This window comes from Anabrus simplex, chromosome 2 (assembly GCF_040414725.1).
Source record: "Anabrus simplex isolate iqAnaSimp1 chromosome 2, ASM4041472v1, whole genome shotgun sequence".
Classification (NCBI taxonomy): Eukaryota; Metazoa; Arthropoda; class Insecta; order Orthoptera; family Tettigoniidae; genus Anabrus; species Anabrus simplex.
The window spans coordinates 836,409,270-836,430,183 of record NC_090266.1 but is presented as its reverse complement, the minus strand read 5'-3'; positions in this window follow the sequence as shown (position 1 = coordinate 836,430,183).

The following is a 20,914-nucleotide window of genomic DNA, read 5'->3' as shown; positions in this document are numbered from 1 at the left end:
CATTACCAACTAAATCATTCCGAAAGGTGGCATATACCAGTCTGTAAGGAAATGTTCTTGAACACTCTTGCACTAGGAGAATGGTCTGTAGCAAACTAGATTGCAACATCTTCACAAGGAATGTATGAGAATCAATTAAGGAAAATTCACATTTGCAAGAGGTCAGTGCCTCATAAGCAGGAAGATTCTCTCTCCTTGAAACATTTTCGAGAATCATTCAATTAACTACCATCACGCTATTGCTGGAAGAATACCTGGAACAACAATTTTCTTCTTTGGCTGATCTGCACAAAGCCTACCTCCAGAAGTGTAAACAAGAAAATGCCATCGATGTCGAGGAATACTTTCATTTTCTCGTTCAATTCAATTAACCTAACACTGTTTTGCCCTCGGAAGGATGCGTGTGAAGTGTGTTGTTCCTATGAAGCTTGAAATATCAAGGAGTTAATCTCTAAAAAGCATTGTGAAAGAACAGACCAAACAAGAGATGAAAAATCTAAAGTTTTGACATTGCTTTGGATGGTAAATATCAAGTTCTAACTATGAACCTCCGAGCTGTTAAGACTGTGCCATATTTCAATGCTAGTGAGCTGTACTACAAAACCAAACTCACTATGCATAATTTCACTGTTTACAATCTAGTCACTAAAAATGTTATATGTTATTGGTTTGATGGAACTCGTGGGGACCTGTCAGCTTCAACCTTCGCTAGTTTCATTATTGACTAGGGTAATTGGAATGCCATCTAAATGAGACTGATGTTCCTGTAATAATATACAGTGATGGTAGTAACTTTCACAGTAGGAACAGTACAATGTCTAATACCCTTCTAAATTATGCAGTCAGATATAAAAGGGTGGTTTTATAAAAATTTATCGAGAGGGGGCACACACAGATGGAGTATGATAGTGCTGTTCATTTACTGAAACAAAGCTTCTCCAGAAAGACTTGTATCTGCCTTCTGATTTGTTGAAAGTTGAAAGTCATAAAGGAGTCTCAAACAAAGCCATTTTCGTATTAAGGATGTTAGATACATATTCTTCAAGAATTACTCTGAAGCCAGACAAATGAACTATTCCTCTACTGTCCTGGAAATCATGTAAGTGATTCAGTGGTAATGGATCTGCAAGTTTTGTATAATGATCCTGATGGCATTATCAAGATTTGGAATTGTAGAATCTTCCCAGAAGACCAAAAATAATCCTGGATGATAACATACATCAGTTGCATAAAGAGAGATTAATGATTGCAAAGAAAGGGTATGATCATCTGCAGCAGATGAAGCCAGTACTTCCCAGCTTGTGCTGGAAGTTCTATGAAAGTGAAATGAAGATTTACTTTAATAAAATGTAAAAATTTCTCCGTTAGGCTTGTATTGCATATGTAAATATCTTGTATTTGCAAAATTAAAGAGCCGATACCGCATATCTACATTCATTTTCATTTTTTAAATTTTTTTAAAATTTGTTAAAATATATTTGCACTTTTAACAGTTGTGTAAATTAGAAAAAGCATTTTAATGTCTCTGAACAGAATATTAAAGATATACACCCCAGCAATAATGACTGAAATAGCTTTTTGCTTCCCCTGAAAGTGAGACAGGCGTTATTGCATTGAAACCGTCAATATGACCACGGATATTATTCTCAAAGTACACTATCATCTTCCATTCACCTTAATGACCACTCCACCAAAACAAAACTTTCATCAAACATGTTCATACCTATCACAGCCATTAACTCTTCATTACTAATACCCTCCTGCTCTTTCATTGTTTTGACGTCTGTGGATGGGGGCCCATGGATGGGTTTGGCATAGCTTCCACCTTCTTTTGCCAGTCTCCCAATTTCATCATCCCTTCATCAATTCTTCTCTTCCAACCACAGTAGCACTAGATTTCTGAGGTTTAGGGAGACTAATTTCACGTCTTTCATGGCCCTTTCCTTTCTTCTACTGATACCTTCATTCTTCGATGGTTCAGTCCTCTTCCTCTTTCTAATATGATTAGAATAATAATTAATTTTTTGTGGCTCTTTCTAGCCTGATGCAGCCCTTGTAAGGTAGACCCTCTGACAAGTGTGGGTGGCATCTTCCATGTATTAAGAACTCCATGTTATTGTGGTGGAGGATAGTGCTGACTGCGGCGTGTGAGTTGCAGGGATGTCTGGGCCAGCACAAACAATCAGTTCCCAAGCCAAGGGTATTAACCATTTAGGGTTAAATTCCCTGACTCGGTCGGGATCGAAACTGGGGCCATCTGAACAGAATGCCACCATGCTGACCATTCAGCCAAGGAGCACTCCGTGATTAGAATTAAGAGGGGATGATTATCATATATCCCTTAAAACAATAATAACCATCACTGCATTGTTCCCACTGATTTGTATCAGCAATCATACTTGCTACTTTCAAATCTTTTACCTCCAGCTTACTTTACTGACTACATAAAACTATGTTATATCAGATGTGTTTATAGCTGAGAAATCTTTATATAAGGTATACGGGAGAAACTGATATTATTAAAAAACTGAATTGAAGCTGAGCAAGTGGCAGTGCCACATGGTTTGGGTCACGTAGCTAACAGTTTGCGTTTGGGAGATAATGGGTTTGACTCCACTGTTGGCAGCCCTGAATATAATGTTCCATGGTTTCCCATTTTCACACCAGGCAAATGCTGGGGTTGTATCTTAATTATGGCTATGGTCACTTCCTTCCTGCTCCTAGCCCTTTCCTATCCCATCACCTCCATAAGACCTGTCTGTGTTGGTGCACCATAAAGCAAATTGTAAAAATAAAAAGTAAATGTATAGTACAGTAAGTCAAACAAGAAAAATTTACTAGATATTGTGCATTTGGCACATTGTGTTTTCCAGTATTTTTCATAAGTAGAGAATGCGAAGAGTCGCAAATATCAATATCTAATTCATTCATGCTTCTCATCATTTTCAGTCTTGGAGTATGGAAGGCATGATCGGTCGATCGGTCAGTTACAAAAGGAGGATTGAATCTTTATACATCTACGATGAACATAAAGGTTGACTTTTTCCAGCAATTGCTTGTGAGTTAAGTAGTCTATGAATGAAATTGTTATCAAAGTTTTAAAGTCATTCCTGAAGAGATTTTAAGTTCAAAAAGTTTTCCAATTCATGATACACCATGCAGTCATGTGTCTGTTAGGTCATCAGCCCAGAGGCTGGTTGGATCCTCAAATAGCACCACCAAAGGTTATGCGGTTATAAGGAAACCCCAGAAACCAATGGCAGCACCAAAATGAGGCGTACTAGGCAAGATGAGGAGTGAGGTAGTTTGCCATTGCTTTCCTCACTGGGTCAGAAAGTACTATTGCAGCACAACAGACCCTATGAGCAGCACCTTTCATAACACTCAGATGCACTAGTCATGCTCTGAATGTCATTACTCAGCACTACCCATACCCCAGCAGCTTCCATATTGTCACAGCCAGGGATGTTGACTGGGACTTCAGTGGAAGCTACACTTTAATCTGGCCTGTGCCAAGAGATGGATGCAAAAGTGCTGTATCCATCAAGAAATGACAGCAGGCAGGACATGCAGTCATAAGGTATACAAATTATATAAGAATAAATACAAAAATGTATGTTCAGCAGACTCTTAGAAATGGAGAGAATAGAAGAGCAGGCCACAGTCATTTCCTTCCCAATCCTAGCTCTTACCCATCTGTGCATCACTGAAATCTTGTATGTGTTAGTGGAACGTTAAACTACAGGAGGAAAAAAATTACAAGTTTCAACAGCACAGACAATGCAAAGAATGGCAAAGCATAAACAAACTCGTAGCATTAATTGATATCAATCAATGAAATTAATTACCACTGATCTACATTTAGGGCTGTTGCCCTGTTCAAGCTCATACGTCTACTAACATCATTCCATGCCATCTCTACACTAACAGCATGAAATGTACCACTTAGTCGAGAAGCTTGTTTCCTTACTTCCAAATCTTCCCAGCCCAAAGTTTGCAAACATTTTCATAATCCTACTCCTTTGTCAGAAATTCCCCAAAACAAATTATGCTGTTTTATCTTTGGATCCCAGTTCTCAAATCAAGTCATCCTGGTGGGCAGTAGTGGTGATTGGGAATTAGAAGTGGGTGGCGGGGAAATGTACAGAAAACAAAGTATCCGGGTTTGTGGGATATAGCGGGTACAGGGGAGGAGGTGGTATATGTTGGAATGATGTGGTTTTCTCATAAAAATAAAATGTCATGTTGTATCATATCTTGTATATATCTTAAGGAAAACAACATTGAGGTTATATGTTGGTAACTCATATAAATTTAGTCGAGTAGTTTATCTTCGCTTGCTTTGTTCTTTGAATGTTTGAACTGCTTGGTGTGTGTGATGCTCAGTTTTAGCAAATACAGTAGAGACAATACGCGACACTCAGCAAGATTGCAAGTAATCAGCTTCATTTTCCATATCAAATTCTAATCACAGATACTTAAGTAATTGAAAATCTTCCACCTTTTTGATACTTTTTATTTGCTTTTTAGCAAATTAATTAATCATAAACAGTACATGTTTTGTTCTTATTTGAGAACATCTTCAGCTGTTGTATACCTTAGGTGAATCACTGAGTTTTTGAGTACATTATTTTCAGGTACCTTGTTCCTCTTAAAAAATATTTGAATATAAACTGAATTAAAATTATATTAAAACAATGTGGTTGTTAATGGGTTGGTGAAATGAGACAGGATGAATACATAGTTAGCCTACTTAAAAAAACTATATCTATTAATTTGAATAGTTGTTGTTAAAAGTTTCAAACTCTGTTACACTAAAAAATATCTGTTTGTTTTCCAGTTTAAAAGGTTTTTTAAAATGTATGACTCCTTGACACTGTTCTAAATATTGTTCAATGTTCACTTCTTTCACTCCTTCCAGGTTGGCTGCTATTTATTTTGAACTTACTTAATGTGTCTTAAATTGAGTTTAATGCGGAACTTTGAAGCTGATTGCCATTCACTAATTGAGAAGGGAGCTTCGTCTCAATTTCTTACTGTTGTTAAACTCCATTTCTACCGTGACCCTGGAGGAGCTACGTTTGAAGCTGCTTTCGTCTTGTATAATTATTGTATGATTATTGTATAATTTAGAATTGAAGAGCACGTGCATTTATGTGTGAAGTTTTTGGTGTTATTTATGTGTTTTCAGTGAGTTGACATAATTAAATAGTAGCGCGTGTCATTCCTTGATATCTCCTCTCAACAAGAGGGGAAAGGTATGTGCTGTGTTTGGCTGCAGTAACTATGAAGTAGAGAAGAATGCACAGTCTTTCTTCAGTTTCCCTCGTGACAGGAAAATGTACGTAATATTGTGTTTGCATATATATTCTTCCAGTGACAGAGATTTTTATAGTACTTCATAATCTTCTCACCTGCTTGACCCATATTTTATTGTATAGTGCAACAGTTAACCTTCAATACTGATGTGTTGTTGTAGGTGTGATCTGTGGGTGTGATTTAATTCATGAAAATACATATGCATTTTGTTGAAACAATATGATGATCTAAATTTGCTTTACCCTAATGTAATGGCATTATGGCCCGTATTGCTTATAGGGAAAGTTTGAAAGTTTTTGAGGCTAAATCTATAGATTTTCTTTCTGTTAGTAGGCTTCAAGTTAAAATGAAAATTGTCCAGCTCTTAAATGTAAATTAATTGAATCATATGTGTAAGGAATGTGCCAATATTTTTGTTGACAAGTGTTTTAATATGATGATACAATGCTTTAAAAATGAGAAAAAATAAAAATCTAGCCGTGAACATTCAGGCAGGAATTCTAAAGCTAAGAAAGTAATGCATAGGTGAAAGATCAAGCCCTTTCACAGCAGTCCACTTCACATCTTGATTATATGTCTAATTTCAGTCTTTAAATAATAACCTGTTAAATAATTCTTCATTCATTTATCCAGAATTGCTTTAGCAACTTTGAAGTTAATATCTTAGTAACACTTTCTTTCTAGACGTAATTTATTTATCCATTTCCGTATATACATTTCCATTGATATTTGAATTTAGCGTGAATTTTCAGGTCAAGCCACTAGGAGCGCCACTTGCGACTTGTCTCCCATTTTAACAAGGCTAAATCCGGAAGTATCGCGTATTGTCTCCACTGTATTTGGTTGTAGTCAACAGCTCGTAATAAATAGATGTGTGTGATGAAGCTGGTGTTTCAATGGTATAATTTGATTACCTAAACCAGTGTAACGAGCAGAAATGAAGATACATCAACAGGTTATGGGCCCAGAGCTCCAGAGCGCCAAAACGCCGCAGTATATTTTGGACAATATATGTTGGAATGGAGTAACGAGAATTAACGGACGAAGCAAGTTGTGACATTATTGATGGGAAAAATGGCGACCTTGTGGACCGGTGAAGAAACACTGAGTAGGAATGTGGCCAAGCTTGCAGTGGAGAACTATTTTTCGTGGGTATTAACGGTGAAACAAGAGCTGTTGTTGAAAGATGTATGGGAATCAGTAATAGGATACACCAGGTTGTTAACTGCCTCAGACAGAAACGAGACGACAAGCATAAAACAATGTGATCACATTAGCGGTTATTTTCAAATATGTGGGAGAAGATTTTGAAAGTGACATTGCAGATACTGACTCAGTGAAAAAGGCATGGGAAAAACTGGACAAGTTATTTAGGGCTAGTGATTGGTGCTATGGCCCTTAAACAGTTAACTCATTTTGTGAAGCCCACGGACATGAGTGTTCAAGAATACTTTGTAAAAATAAATCAACTGTGGAGGAGAATGAGCAAAGCTGGATACGAGTTCACAGATCAACAAGTTGCAGGAATGATCATCGGAGGTCTCACAGAGGAATATGCAGTTTGTAAACCTTCCTTGGAAGCTGATTTGGCGAAACTGACCATCTCAAAGGTGAAGGTGAGATTACTCACTGAGGAAAGCAGAAGGAAACTTCAGCAAAATGGAGGAAAGGCTTACAACACTGGAAAACATGAGGAGGATGAAGCTCAAGCCATGGTTGTTGAACAGAAGCGAGATATCAAGATGAAGACGTGGGACGAGGAAAATATAGTTGCTACAATTGCGGTAAACAGGGACATGTATCTAAATATTGTTGCAGTACCCAAAAGTGCTTCAATTGTGGTAAGTCAGGACATTATTCAAAAGTATGTCCATCAATGAAGAGTGACGAATCATCGCAGGAGAGTAAATCAGTGAATGTGAGTGGAAAAGTGGTAAGCTCAGAAATTATACATGTAGTATGAGCAATGAGCATGGTAGTTTCTGTAGGAACTGAGAAAATTAGAGATTGGCTTTTCGATTCAGGTGCGTCCCTTCATATGTGTCCAACAAAGGAGATGTTTATAGACATGTCCACAAATGTAACTGGGAACGTAGAAATAGGAGATAACAGAAAGCTGGATATTAGAGGTTTAGGTAAGGTGAAAGTAAAAATGTCAACAGGATGGACAATTACATTTACATACATGTTGTTTGTACCAAAATTAGGTGCAAATTTAAAATCAGTTGGTAAGTTAACCAGCAAAGGTTTCAAAGTAGTATTTGCAGGTGAGACAGCAGTGGTTGTAGATAAGAATGGAGATGAAACATTGTTTATTGCAAACAGGAGGAATGATGTGTATGTAGTACAGATAGAGGGAAGAAATGATATTGTAACTATGAGTGATTGTGACCAAATAGTAGATCAAGAATAACAATGTAGCATTTAAATATGTTGGGGAGGTTAGGTTGTGGCATGAGAGATATGGACATGCACATTCTGAATCATTGTTTAAGTTGCCTATATTAGAATTGAAAAGAAGTAATGATATTAATACTTGTTCTGTATGCATTCAGGGGAAACTAAGTAACAAGGGAGTACCTAAGTCTTGTGAGCGTAAGGGAGAAAAACCACTTGATGTTGGGCACACTGATGTAATTGGAAAAATTAGTCCACCATCACTTGCAAAATCTCAATATGTTGTAACAATGTTTTGATATAGATGTTGATTCCCATAGGGAATCTGAAATTTGTTCCGAATGAGTAAATTTATAATACCAATATAAATGGTCCGTTATTGGACATTATAAATTTTCCAGCTAACTCATTCCTGTTTGCCAGCGTTTCGCCCCCGTGTGCTAGGCTGGGCTCATCAGTTGGTACCTAGCACACCTACCAAGACGCTAGCTAGTGCATACCGTGGAGGCCACTGCGTAGGCTAATTGTAGCCACCGGCAGTGCCAATGCACTATGAGAGACTTTGTCTCCTTATCATAAATTGATGCCTGCTTGGCCATCACATGATATAGATGTTGATTCCCATTCGGAACAAATATTTCAGATTCCCTATGGGAATCAACATCTATATCATGTGATGGCCAAGCAGGCATCAATTTATGATAAGGAGACAAAGTCTCTCATAGTGCATTGGCACTGCCGGTGGCTACAATTAGCCTACGCAGTGGCCTCCACGGTATGCACTAGCTAGCGTCTTGGTAGGTGTGCTAGGTACCAACTGATGAGCCCAGCCTAGCACACGGGGGCGAAACGCTGGCAAACAGGAATGAGTTAGCTGGAAAATTTATAATGTCCAATAACGGACCATTTATATTGGTATTGTAACAATGTTTGACGAATACTCCAGATATAATGTGGCTGTATGTGTGAAAACCAAGGATGAAGTGTTGGAGGTGTTTAATAGGTATCAGGCAAAGGCAGAAAAGTTACATGGTGTAGGAATTAAGGTAGTGCAATCTGAGAATGGTACAGAGTATACATGTAGCGGGTTTCAAGCACAATTGCAAAAATGTGGTATTACTCATAGGAGGTCTGTACCGTATACTCCATAACAAAATGGATTAGCAGAGAGGCAGAATAGAACGATGTTTGATACTGTTAGATGTCTATTGATCCCGTCAGGTTACCAAAGTAATTCTGGGGATAAGCGGTAATGACTGCAGTGTATTTAAGAAATAGGTGCCCATCCTCAGCAATAAATTTTCAGATACTGTATGAACTGTGGTTCAGTAGGAATTTGGATCAGGAAGAAATAGGTAGATTGAAAGTATTTGGATGTCAGGCATGGGCTGTGAGGGCAGACAGCAGGAAGTTAGATCCCAGAGCAAAGTCATGCATTATGATAGGGTACGAAGCAGGTACTAAAGATGGATATAGATTATGAAGTCTTGAAAGGAAAAAGGTAATAGTGAGGAGAAGTGTGGTATTTGAGGAGCAGATATTTCCCTTTAAGGTGAAATGTCCTGGAATTGATATCATGGAAAAGATAAATGTACCAAAGGCAGAGGGTAGTGAAACATACTTTGACATACTGTGCACTGAAGATCCAGAGATAAAATTAGGGACTGAGTTGGACACAGAGGAGGACGGAGAGAAAACATTGGCTGTTGAGTCAACGACCGGAGAGGAACAATTAGAGGTTGAGTCTATAGCAATACAAGAGCCAGGGAATAATCTGAGAAGGTCAATAAGACAGAAGAAAGGTAAGACTTATGCAGATTGTAAGGCAGTGGTGGAAGTTAGACATGCGAATGTAGTGGAACCTAGAACAGTTGAGGAGGCTATGTCAAGCCAAGAATCTGCTAACTGGATGGAAGCCATGAAAGTGAAGATCAATGAGATGAGAAAGAAGGATGTTTGGGAAATTGTAAAAAGACCAGAAAATATCAAGGTAATTAGATCTAAATGGGTGTTTTCATTGAAATATGACAGTGAGGGTAACATTTAGAAATATAAGGCCGGGTTGGTTGCTCAAGGTTTTAAGAGACAGATGAACCTTAGTTATGATGAAATATTTAGTCCTGTTATAAAGAGGAAAACAATGAGACTGTTAATAGGTGTTGCAGTGCGTAAAGATTGGATGGTAGAACATCTAGATGTAACTAGAGCTTACTTAAACAGTGAAATCAGTTGTACTGTATACATGGAACAACCAGAATTGTTTGTAGAAAAAGATGTCCAAAACTATGTATGTAAATTGAAGAAAAGCGTCTATGGACTACCTAATACGAGTAAAGACTGGAATGCTTGTGTTGATGCTATAATTAGAAGACTAAAAGAAGGGGTTATGTTGAGTTAAAGTTTGTATATTGACAAATTACTTGCTGATTTTTCCATGAGTGAATGTAAACTAAGTAAGACTATTTTACCAAGTCGGCATTCAGAAGCTGAAAATGATGAGCAGGAATTTGATTGTACCATTTATCACAGTGCAGTAAGAAGTTTACTATATTTGTCAAATAATATTAGACATGACATTGCATTTGCGGTAAGTAAAGTTAGTCAAAATTATCAAAAACCTAAGATTAAAGATTGGAAAGGAGAGAAGCATATCATGAGATATCTATGTGGTACTAGAGATTTATAGTTGTGTTTCAAAAATTGTGAGGAGTCAGTACAAATGTTCTGCGATGCAGACAGTGGAGGAGATAGTAAGTCTAGAAGATCAGTGAGTGGGTATGTAACCACAGTGGCAGGGGGAGCGGTATCATGGTATAGCAAGAAACAGAGTTGTATTGCTAGATCTACCATGGATGCTGAATACATGGCAATGGCAGAGGTATCTTGAGAAGTAACTTGGATGAAAGATTTGCTATCAGAGCTGGGGCTGGAAAGGTTTATAGATATACTGGTAGGCCTACCTTGTAAAGTTTTTGCTGACAATGCAGCAGCAATTAAATTGAGTAAAAACGATATTGTGAGTGAAAGGTCAAAACATATTGACATCATGTACCATGTATGTAGAGAGCTAGTAGAAAAGGGGTTCATTGAATTTGTATATGTAGCATCAGAGAGAAAGGCTGCAAACTTGTTCACAAAGAATTTATCTGGCAACAAGCTTAAGAGTTTGTATAAGCTTATAGGTTTGCAATGAGAGGATAATTGATTGAAGTGTAGTATTTTATTTTTTTGAGAAAAGGAGGGAGTGTTGGAATGTTGTGGTTTTCTCATAAAAATAAAATGTAATGTATCATATCTTGTATATATCTTAAGGAAAACAACATTGAGGTTATGTGTTGGTAACTCATATAAATTTAGTCGAGTGGTTTATCTTTGCTTGCTTTGTTCTTTGAAAGTTTAAACTGCTTGGTGTGTGTGATGCTCAGTTGTAGTCAACAGCTCATAATAAATGGATATGTCTGTGGAAGCTTGTGTTTCAATGGTATAATTTGATTACCTAAACTGGTTTAACGAGCAGAAATGACAATACATCAACAGTATATACATATATAAACTGAAAAAAAAAAGCTACCAAAAGGTAAAGTTTTTTTACCAACTTAAGTCGGTAATAATTTTTTGAGATTTTGATTCAAGTCTCTACGATAAAACTTTCACCAAAGGAACAATATTACATACACATTACAATTAAATAGAAGTATGGTGTGATTATACAATTAAAAATCTTTCAGTATTTGATTTTACCCTAAGAAACTAATAGACATTAAAGAGACTGCCAGACATGTGACGCACATGGCAAGCAGGTGAATCATACCTCACTGTCCATGCTACCCTTTCTCACAGCAGTGCAAAGTGTCCACTATTTGATGTGGCGCTATACAAATTGGTCAGCCCCAACGAACGACATCTCCAGTGGCACCATGAAACAAACTTACTTGACTCATTCTTGCACTACCTCAACTCTAATTACAGTGTCCATTTCAATTGGAAGACCTCCTCCTTTTCTTCCCTTGATATTGACCTCCACCTCCATCATGGCAGCATAGACACCACTGTGCATATCAAAACCACCAACCATCAGCAGTATCCCCTCTCTATATCATATGAAACGATCACATTGCCATCCAGGAAAAACAAATTTCTTCGCATGCCTCCCACAATGACAACCTGAGGAAGGCCTTCACTGCAGTGCCATGCATTGTGGTAGGCTAAGTATTCTTCCTAGTAAAGGAATATGTTTAACACTAATAAATTTATATATCGCCATTGCTGGCAAGATGTAGTGTGTACAGTGCACTATGTCTGCTGGTATAGGCTAGAATAAAATTGTTACTTTCATTGACCTGTCTCAGTCTTATACTTGGCTTTGACAATATGAAAGTGGCTGAGGTATGAGTGACGCTAGTAATGCTATTCCTTATGCAGCCAGTCCCTGCTATGAATGGTGTGAAAATGTCACTCATAGGGTCGGTTGGTGCACGCATTTCAATGGACTTGGCAGACTGATGTGCAATAGCAACTTCTGGCTCAGTGAGGAAAGCAACGGGAAACTACCTCACTCCTCATTTCCCTAGTACGCCTCTTCAGTGACACCTAGGCCATCTAATGGTGAACCTGTTGAGGATCCAACCAGCCTTTGGGCTGAATACCCAACATACACATACACATTAAAGTGATATTACTTAAGAAAGGCCACAGAGTTATTAACCAGTTTCAGTGAATACTAACTGAAACCCGTCAAGAATGGCGGTCAGTGGGGTAAATATTTGTTGAAGGATTTTCTTATATATGACATTCCTTGCACTTTATTATTTTATTTTTCTACAATTTTCTTTATGTCGCACCGACACATATACAGTAGGTCTTATAGTGATGATGGGATAGGAAATGGCTAAAAGTGGCAAGGAAGCGACCATGGCCTTAATTAAGGTACAGCCCCAGCATTTACCTGGTGTAAAATAGGAAACCACAGAAAACAATCTTCAGGCCTGCCAACAATGGGGCTCGAACCCACTCTCTCCGGAATGCAAGCTGATAGCTATGTGACCCAAACTGTGCAGCCACTTCCTCGGTGCATTCCTTTGGCACTATTGCAAATTTAAAATATTGCTTTCTTGATATTGCAACACTTACTGGTAAGTGGCCATGGCTGAAAACTGCCTGTGGAGGCAAACCATTAATTCCAAGGAATTCAAGAATTATGTAGTAGGGATGGGACAAATGGTTACTTTCCAGTATCATGTTCCTGTGCATCATCCCTTGAGGTTTATTGATCGTGATACAAAATGCGAAATGAAATGGAAACTGATGCCCCTTGAAAGAAAATGGAAGTGTTTTATCAGATGTTGTTGCGTCATTTCGAGGGATTAGAGCTCTCTGTTCAGCTTTATCTCCACTTATTACTTCCAAACCTAAACAATTTTTGTACATACTTCTTACAATTAAGCCCTAATCTGGTTGTGGTTAAGAGTCATTCAAAACCATTCAGATTTCTAAGGAGCATAACTATGGCTCCAATTATTAGAATAAGAATATGTGGAGGCAAACCATTAATTCCAAGGAATTCAAGAATTATGTAGTAGGGATGGGACAAATGGTTACTTTCCAGTATCATGTTCCTGTGTATCTGTTACACTGTAGTATTAGGTTTGATTTTTTTTTTTTAGCAACTTCTTTACGTCGCACTGACACAGATAGGTCTTATTGTGATGGGATAGGAAAGGCCTAGGAGTGGGAAGGAATCGGCTGTGGCCTTAATTAAGGAACAGCCCCAGCATTCCTTTCTTTCTTTTTGCTTTTTTATGTTGCACTAACCCAGACTGATATTACAATGATGATGGGATAGGATAGGACAGGACTAGAACGGAAGCAACCGTGGCCTCATCTTCGGAACAGTTTCAGCATTTGCTTGGTCTGTGTGTGGGAAACTACTGCTAACAGTGGGGCTAAAACCCACCATCTCCCTAATACAAGCTAACAGCCACATGACTCTAACTGTGTAGCCAACTCGTTCTGGAAATCCAGTATAAAAGTCTCCAATAACCTTCGTCCTCCACCATATGAAGAAGGTTGGGAATATGCGGTAAACAACAGTGTAAGTGGCTTGTCCAGCGTCTTTTTTCTCTATATCACTCCTTTTCCTTTGTACTGGTGAAATTATGTTTGCAGCAGGTTGCAGTCAATGATGAAGTTTCAGCAAGGATAGATACACGAGATGGCACTTGCGATGGCTTTTCAGGACCGGATATTTGAGTACCATGTATATTAATGATAACTACATGAACAGGTTATTATTATTAAGCCAGACCCGTGGTGTAGAGGTAGCGTGCCTGCCTCTTTCCTGGAGGTCCCGGGTTCGATTCCCAGCAAGGCCAGGGATTTTTACCTGGATCTAAGGGCTGGTTCGAGGTCCACTCAGCCTACATGATTACAATTGAGGAGCTATCTGATGGTGAGATAGCAGCCCCAGTCTCAAGAGCCAAGAATAATGGCCTAGAGGATTTGTCGTGCTGACCACACGTCACCTCATAATCTGCAGGCCTTTGGGCTGTGCAGCGGTCGCTTGGTAGGCCAAGGCCTTTCAAGGGCTCTAGTGCCATAATGGGGGGTTATTATTATTATTCGTACCTTCTTACAATGCATTTCTAAGAAACCGTTTCCCCTGTAACTGAGTTTTTGTCCACATAAATCATGTCAGGTCTTCTGTTCATTGTCCAGAACATGGCTTGAAACACGAGATTCAAAGTGGAAGACCACACGTAACAGTTTCAAGGAACTACACTTCTGTATGTATTACCACCAGTAAGGGGGTGAAGCTGATTCCTGCCCGTGGTGCCCCTGCTAAGGTATTTGGAATTAAATTTCCATTACTGAACTGAACATCAGCACTTGGCAGTCAGACTGTCTCTCGAGATCTCCTGACCAATGGTACACAAACAAATGACAGCTCACAGAAGCTCTTTTCAGAGCCAATCAACCAAACCCTTGGGTCCTGTATTAAGAGTCCTTCAAATTAACATAGAAGGCATGAGTAAATCTAAGGCCGACTATTTGTCCAAACTGTCATTAGAAAATGTAACAAAGGCTTTTCAGTCTGTCAAACACACAGCAAATACAATGTAAATTAAAACACTATAAACATATCTGTAAAACACACACTAACATACAAAGAATGACATGTTTCGTTCTACAAGAACATCCTCAGATTCTATCAAATCACTTAAAAACAAGCTTGTATATGTACAGTATTGTTTATGTAGCGTAAACTTGTCAATGATAGAGAGATTAGTGATAACATGAAACAGTAATGACAAAAAATAAAATATATACAATTATTAATATCATGAAAAACTTAGATAAATAGATAAATACGTAAAAATTCTAACATTGTGACTCAGGTTAACAGCTTGACAGTTGTGAACACTTATAAACCTCCAGGTATCCCATGGCCAGATAATGTTCTTCCAAACTTTGCACATCCTGCTGTCTATGTGGGTGACTTTAACAGCCATCACACCCCATGGGGATACAGATCAAATGACCTTTGTGGAGAAAAACTTACTGAATTGTCAGACTTGTCCAATATTCAGCACATCTTCAACCCAAAGGAAAAAGGCTCCTTTAAATCAGCAAGGTGGAACACAGAAACCAATCCTGACTTATGTTTTGTGTCCACTGATCACCAGGGATACAGTTTACCTGCTATTCGTAGAGTGCTCACAAACTTCCCACACAGTCAGCACCGTCCTGTTCTTTTGGAAATAGGTGCTCAAATCCTCATTATTAGATCGTCTCCTCTTCCACAGTGGAATTTTGTCAAAGCTAACTGGGACAGTTTCTCTGCTGATCTTGATAGTAGCATAAGATGGATTCCTCCTGTTGTCAACAACTACTGTAGATTTGTTAAAGCAATACTTGCCGCTGCAAAAAGACACATTCCTAGAGGGGTCAGAAAGGAGTACATACCTGGATGGAATGAAACATGTGAAAAACTCTACATGATTTTCAAGAGAATGGAGAAACAGATGTTGCTGATGAACTCATGAACAACTTTGATGAAGCCAGACGGAACAAGTGGACAGAAACTGTGGAGACTATGGATTTCAAACATTCTAGCAGAAAGGCTTGGAGCCTCTTAAAGAAGTTGGGGAGATCACCTCACATTCCACAGCCCAAATTTGCTGTATCACCTGATCAAGTTGTCAAATGGATTGCTGGATTGTCTAAAGTGAAACCCAAGAAAGAACTCAATCGGTTAATAAGAAAAGAACTAACCTTCATGAAAAGACATAATATTGGTTCATCAAATATTTCTGCCCCTTTCACCGAAGAAGAGCTCCTGTCTGCTCTGAAGAATACAAAAAACCGCAAAGCACCTGGTTTTGATGGCATTCACCCTGAATTCCTCAAGCATTGTGGGAAGAACACAAGGAAATGGTTGTTACGGTTTTTCTCAAATATTCTGATTACAGGCAAACTTCCTCCAGAGTTCAAACGAACCAAGATTCTGGCTATTCTGAAACCAGGTAAACCTTCCGAGTGTCCTGAAAGTTATCGTCCAATTGCTCTAATGAGTGTGTGTTACAAACTTCTGGAACGGCTCATCTACAATAGAATAAGCCCTCTAATTTTACGATCGCTCCCAGCAGAACAAGCCGGTTTTAGACTTAACCGTAGTTGTGAAGACCAAGTTCTTGCATTAACAACCCACATTGAAGCAGGTTTTGAAAAACGACTGAAGAGTGGTGCAGTGTTCATAGACCTTACAGCTGCTTATGATACGGTTTGGAGAGAGGGAGTTGTGTATAAGTTTTTTTAAACTTGTTGGATGCAGAGTAATATCACAACTCATAAACAACATGCTATCAGATAGATTGATCCAGGTAGTTATGGATAGCAAACATAGTAAAGTTAAAAAGCTCAACAATGGTCTCCCTCAAGGATCTGTGCTCTCTCCATTGCTGTTTAATATGTACATTGCCGATATACCCCGTACTACATCACGCCAGTTCGCTTACACGGATGACCTAGCAATAGTTACTCAGCAATCCAATGTGAATGAAATGGAAGCAATTCTGAACAGAGACCTTGTCATTTTGAGCGAGTACTTTGATAAGTGGTGTTTGATACCTAGCACCAGCAAAACGGAAACCTGTCTCTTTCACCTTAATAACAGGCAGGCAAACATTACTTTGAATGTTTCCCTCGACAACTCTCCCCTATCACACAATTCTAACCCCAAGTACCTTGGAGTAACTCTTGATCGGACACTATCCTTCAGGAAACATTTAATGAATACCACTGCTAAACTGAAGACCAGGAACAATATCATTCGGAAACTTGCAGGTTCTACATGGGGAGCATCAGCATCCACTCTTAGGTCGTCAGCACTGGGACTGGTATACTCTACAGCCGAGTATTGTTCTTCTGTTTGGCTGAATAGCCCTTATGTTAAGAATATTGATGTTGTTCTGAATCAGACGATGCGCATTGTCAGCGGCGCAGTCAGATCTACTCCTCTTTTCTGGTTGCCAGTCATGAGTCACATAACACCTCCAAGGATTCGCAGACAAAATAACCTAATTCGCGAGTTCAGAAAGATAACAATGAACGCAAGTCTTCCCATTCATGAAGACATGAAGTCAAGATCTCCGCCCATTCAGACTGCAAGGGAACTCATCAATAGGAACTTTAACAGTTCTGATGAATGGCAATTGGAGTGGACCAACTCAGCTCCAGATGAATGGCAGACCCTCTATAGTCACCAACACACACCACCTGGTTTTAATCTCCCCAGAAGAACTTGGGTTCTTCTCAACAGAGTCCATACCAATCATGGACGATGTGGGTCATTGTTGCATATGTGGGGTATGCGCTCCTCCCCTGAGTGCGACTGTGGTGAGAAGAAACAGACCATCCGTCATATTGTCACCGAATGTCCTAGGAGGTCATACTCCGGTCAGCTGAAGGAGTTTGTGTGTGCTTCTGATGGGGTTGTACAATGGTTGGACAGCTTGGATTTAAGTTTATGAACTGTTTTAGAGATTGGTTGATTGTTTAAGGTGTTATATTGTTTGTTATATTTTTGAATATTTGTATGTAGAGTTCTGTACTAGCCATAAGCTAAATAAATAATAATAACCACCAGTAAGCCTAATACAAAGCATTTTGAATAACTAAAGAATATCTGTAACAGGCCAGCAAGTAACAGGGTAGGAATATCAGTACTGCCTCTAAACCGTAACAAAATTATCGCTCGTGCCTGCACAGGAGGCGCGCTTAAAGCGAGATGCTATGCTTCCTAATACCCATTAGCAAATCAGAAACTCCCTATGCTTCCCTTGGTTTTGCTCAGGCAGTTACTTTTGTATTAGGGTCTCCGGTGGAACATAATATTTCTGGAACAGCTCACTCTGATGGAATAGGATACATTATCATGTTACGATATGTAACTCCCATCTCTATTATGTAGGAAACCGAAGTAGATTGCTTTAATCTTCAGTATTAATCTGTTGATGCTAATATATGGTTTTGAACTACTGGGTATAAGCACAATGACTTTCAAATTAAATAATTAACTAATGAAGAATGGCTACTTTTGAAAAAATGATGACATCTTTCGCAGAAGTGAATGTTTAGCAATAAATTCCAATCCTGATATCATGTGCTAAAACTGTGGCTGGTAGTTCAACAATATTTGATCAGTCACCATCTATACACCATTCGACATTGCCGATTTTTTGCGATTTTAGCGAATTCCATTTTTCTTTTGTGGTTTTGCCTGCATATTTTTATGTAAGCAGCATATTTTGAGGAAGGGTCAAAGAGGAGATTATTTAATACAATTATAAATAAATCATTGTTTGGCAATAAGCATGTGGCAAAACAGGCAAAAGCTTTATGAAATCTCCCTCAAGAACAATAATTTTCCCTCCAGAAGGAATAGAATGTCATTACATATGATACATTTTAGAAGATGATTCACACACATTAATGAATGGCTATTTGCCATTGGAGCTGTACCCCATATTAAATCATGCTATCGAATATCGTCAGCTGCTTTGGAATTTAATGTTAATCCAGACACCAAACTCTTATTTAAATTTAGAGGAATTTTGAATGTTTTAAATTTGTTTTACGTTGCACCGACACAGATAGGTCTTATGGCGATGGCGGCATAGGAACGGCCTAGGAGTGGGAAGGAAGCGGCCATGGCCTTAGTTTAGGTACAGCTCCAGCATTTGCCTGATGTGAAAATGGTAATTTTGAATGTAATGTGTACTGTTGAACCACTGGGCTGTAAAACAGCAACCACTCCCTTCCAGGTTACTAAATTGAAGCACTTTTGCATTATATATTCTAAATGTTTTTCTAGTGTCCCCAGGACTATTAATGAAGAATTCTTTCTTGACTTTTGTGTTGTTTTGTTGGAGCATGTTAATGATTCCATTAATATTTGAAAGTTGTTCCTGGTTTTTTGTGAGTACCATGTCAGCCAAATCAAAATTGAAAATCAGCACATTATTATGACCCAGAGCATCGACTCACTTTACAAACTACTGGAATGGAAGAAGTTAATCCAGTGTTAGCCTCACTGTATGGAAAAAGCCAAAGTCCGGCTGACACCTGAATTCAGGTGTATATTCTGACTGCACAAGAGTGTTTACTTCCTTCCATCTCCTCTATCATGCCACATGTGTCAGCGCTCTTACGGTTCAGGCGGCCTTGAAGTACTGGAGAGTGCTTTGACCAATCAGAATGCTACATTCTTCTTTACTAATTTAAAAATTTGTTGCAAGACACACTGCAAATCTGCAGGCCAAGAGCTTCCATCAGAATGCTTTACGGTGTCAATCGGTTCAGCCATTCTCTCAAACTTACTGTAACAAAAATCAGCCTAGTGTTTTAAATATATAGATTGGCGTCTTAACGAGTGGAGTGGCTGCACATATTAATGCACTATGGAAATGGAGCCAAGCTGTGCATTCAGGGGATGCTCAATTTCAAACCCCACCGTTGGCTGCCATGAGAATATTTTATGGTGATTTCCCATTTTCACTTAGAGATGCAAATGCCAGGAAAGTTCCTATTCATAGGCCACAACCGATTCGTTCCACCACCTTACCTAATTTAATTCACAGACGTTAATTTCATCTTCATTAGCACCTCTTCTGAGGTTGGCGTCAGGAAGGGCATCTGGCTGTAAAATCGTATCGTATAAATTCATCGCACCACATCCCTGAGCCCGTGTCAAGGAATGCAACTAAGAGGTAGACATACATACAATGAATATTGACATCTTAATGTTCATTGTCTTTGTAGCTATTAGCTGTGATCTGTGCTATATCTCTTTTGGCACACTGTGTGGCACACATCTGGCCCAGCTTCCCCATCATAGCCAGTATAATACGAGGCTGGTGCTTGTGCCATGATTTGCGTATGTAGCAGCTTGCCGTGTAACACTCTCTGGTAGGCACTATTGGAAGTGCCTTTAGTGGTAATGCGACTGGGGTTATGGTGTTTATTTCAATGGAGTGAAGCATAATTAATGCGATATTGCTGTATTACAGCAGAAAACTGTTGTATAGTAGTAGTAGTAGTAGTAGTAGTAGTAGTAGTAGTAGTAGTAGTAGTAGTAAGTCTACCCCTTAGTCCCGTTTTCTGGTACAGGGTGGGGGATGAGATGGGATGTTTTTATACAGCATGTTTGTATGGCCGGATGCCAATCTTAGTTGAGGAGCTAATGAAAATGAAATAAGTGATGGTGAATGAAATTGGGTAAGGAGGTAGAAGGAATCGGCTATCCATTATGAATAAGAAGTGTCCTGTCATTTGCCTGGAAGTGAAAATGGAAAACCACCAAAAACCATTCTCAGGACAGCCGATGGTGGGGCTCGAACCCACGCGTCCATGAAATGCATAACTTGGCTTCATAACTGTAGGAAATTAACATGTGTGGCCACTCTGCTTGGTAGCAGAAAATTGTTGTATAATTCAAAGAAAAAACCTTCGGTTGTCGATCATTTCGCACAAAAAGTATTGAAATTATAACAGTAGGAAGACCGATTCAGAATGTAAAGTTTCAACATAAGGAAAAGGGTAGAGAATAGTTACATTGTTTTATTATGAACCAATATGTGAAAACTAATTGGCAAGCTGAATGTTTTCATTTTAATAAATTATTTTTCTGGACTTGCTTATT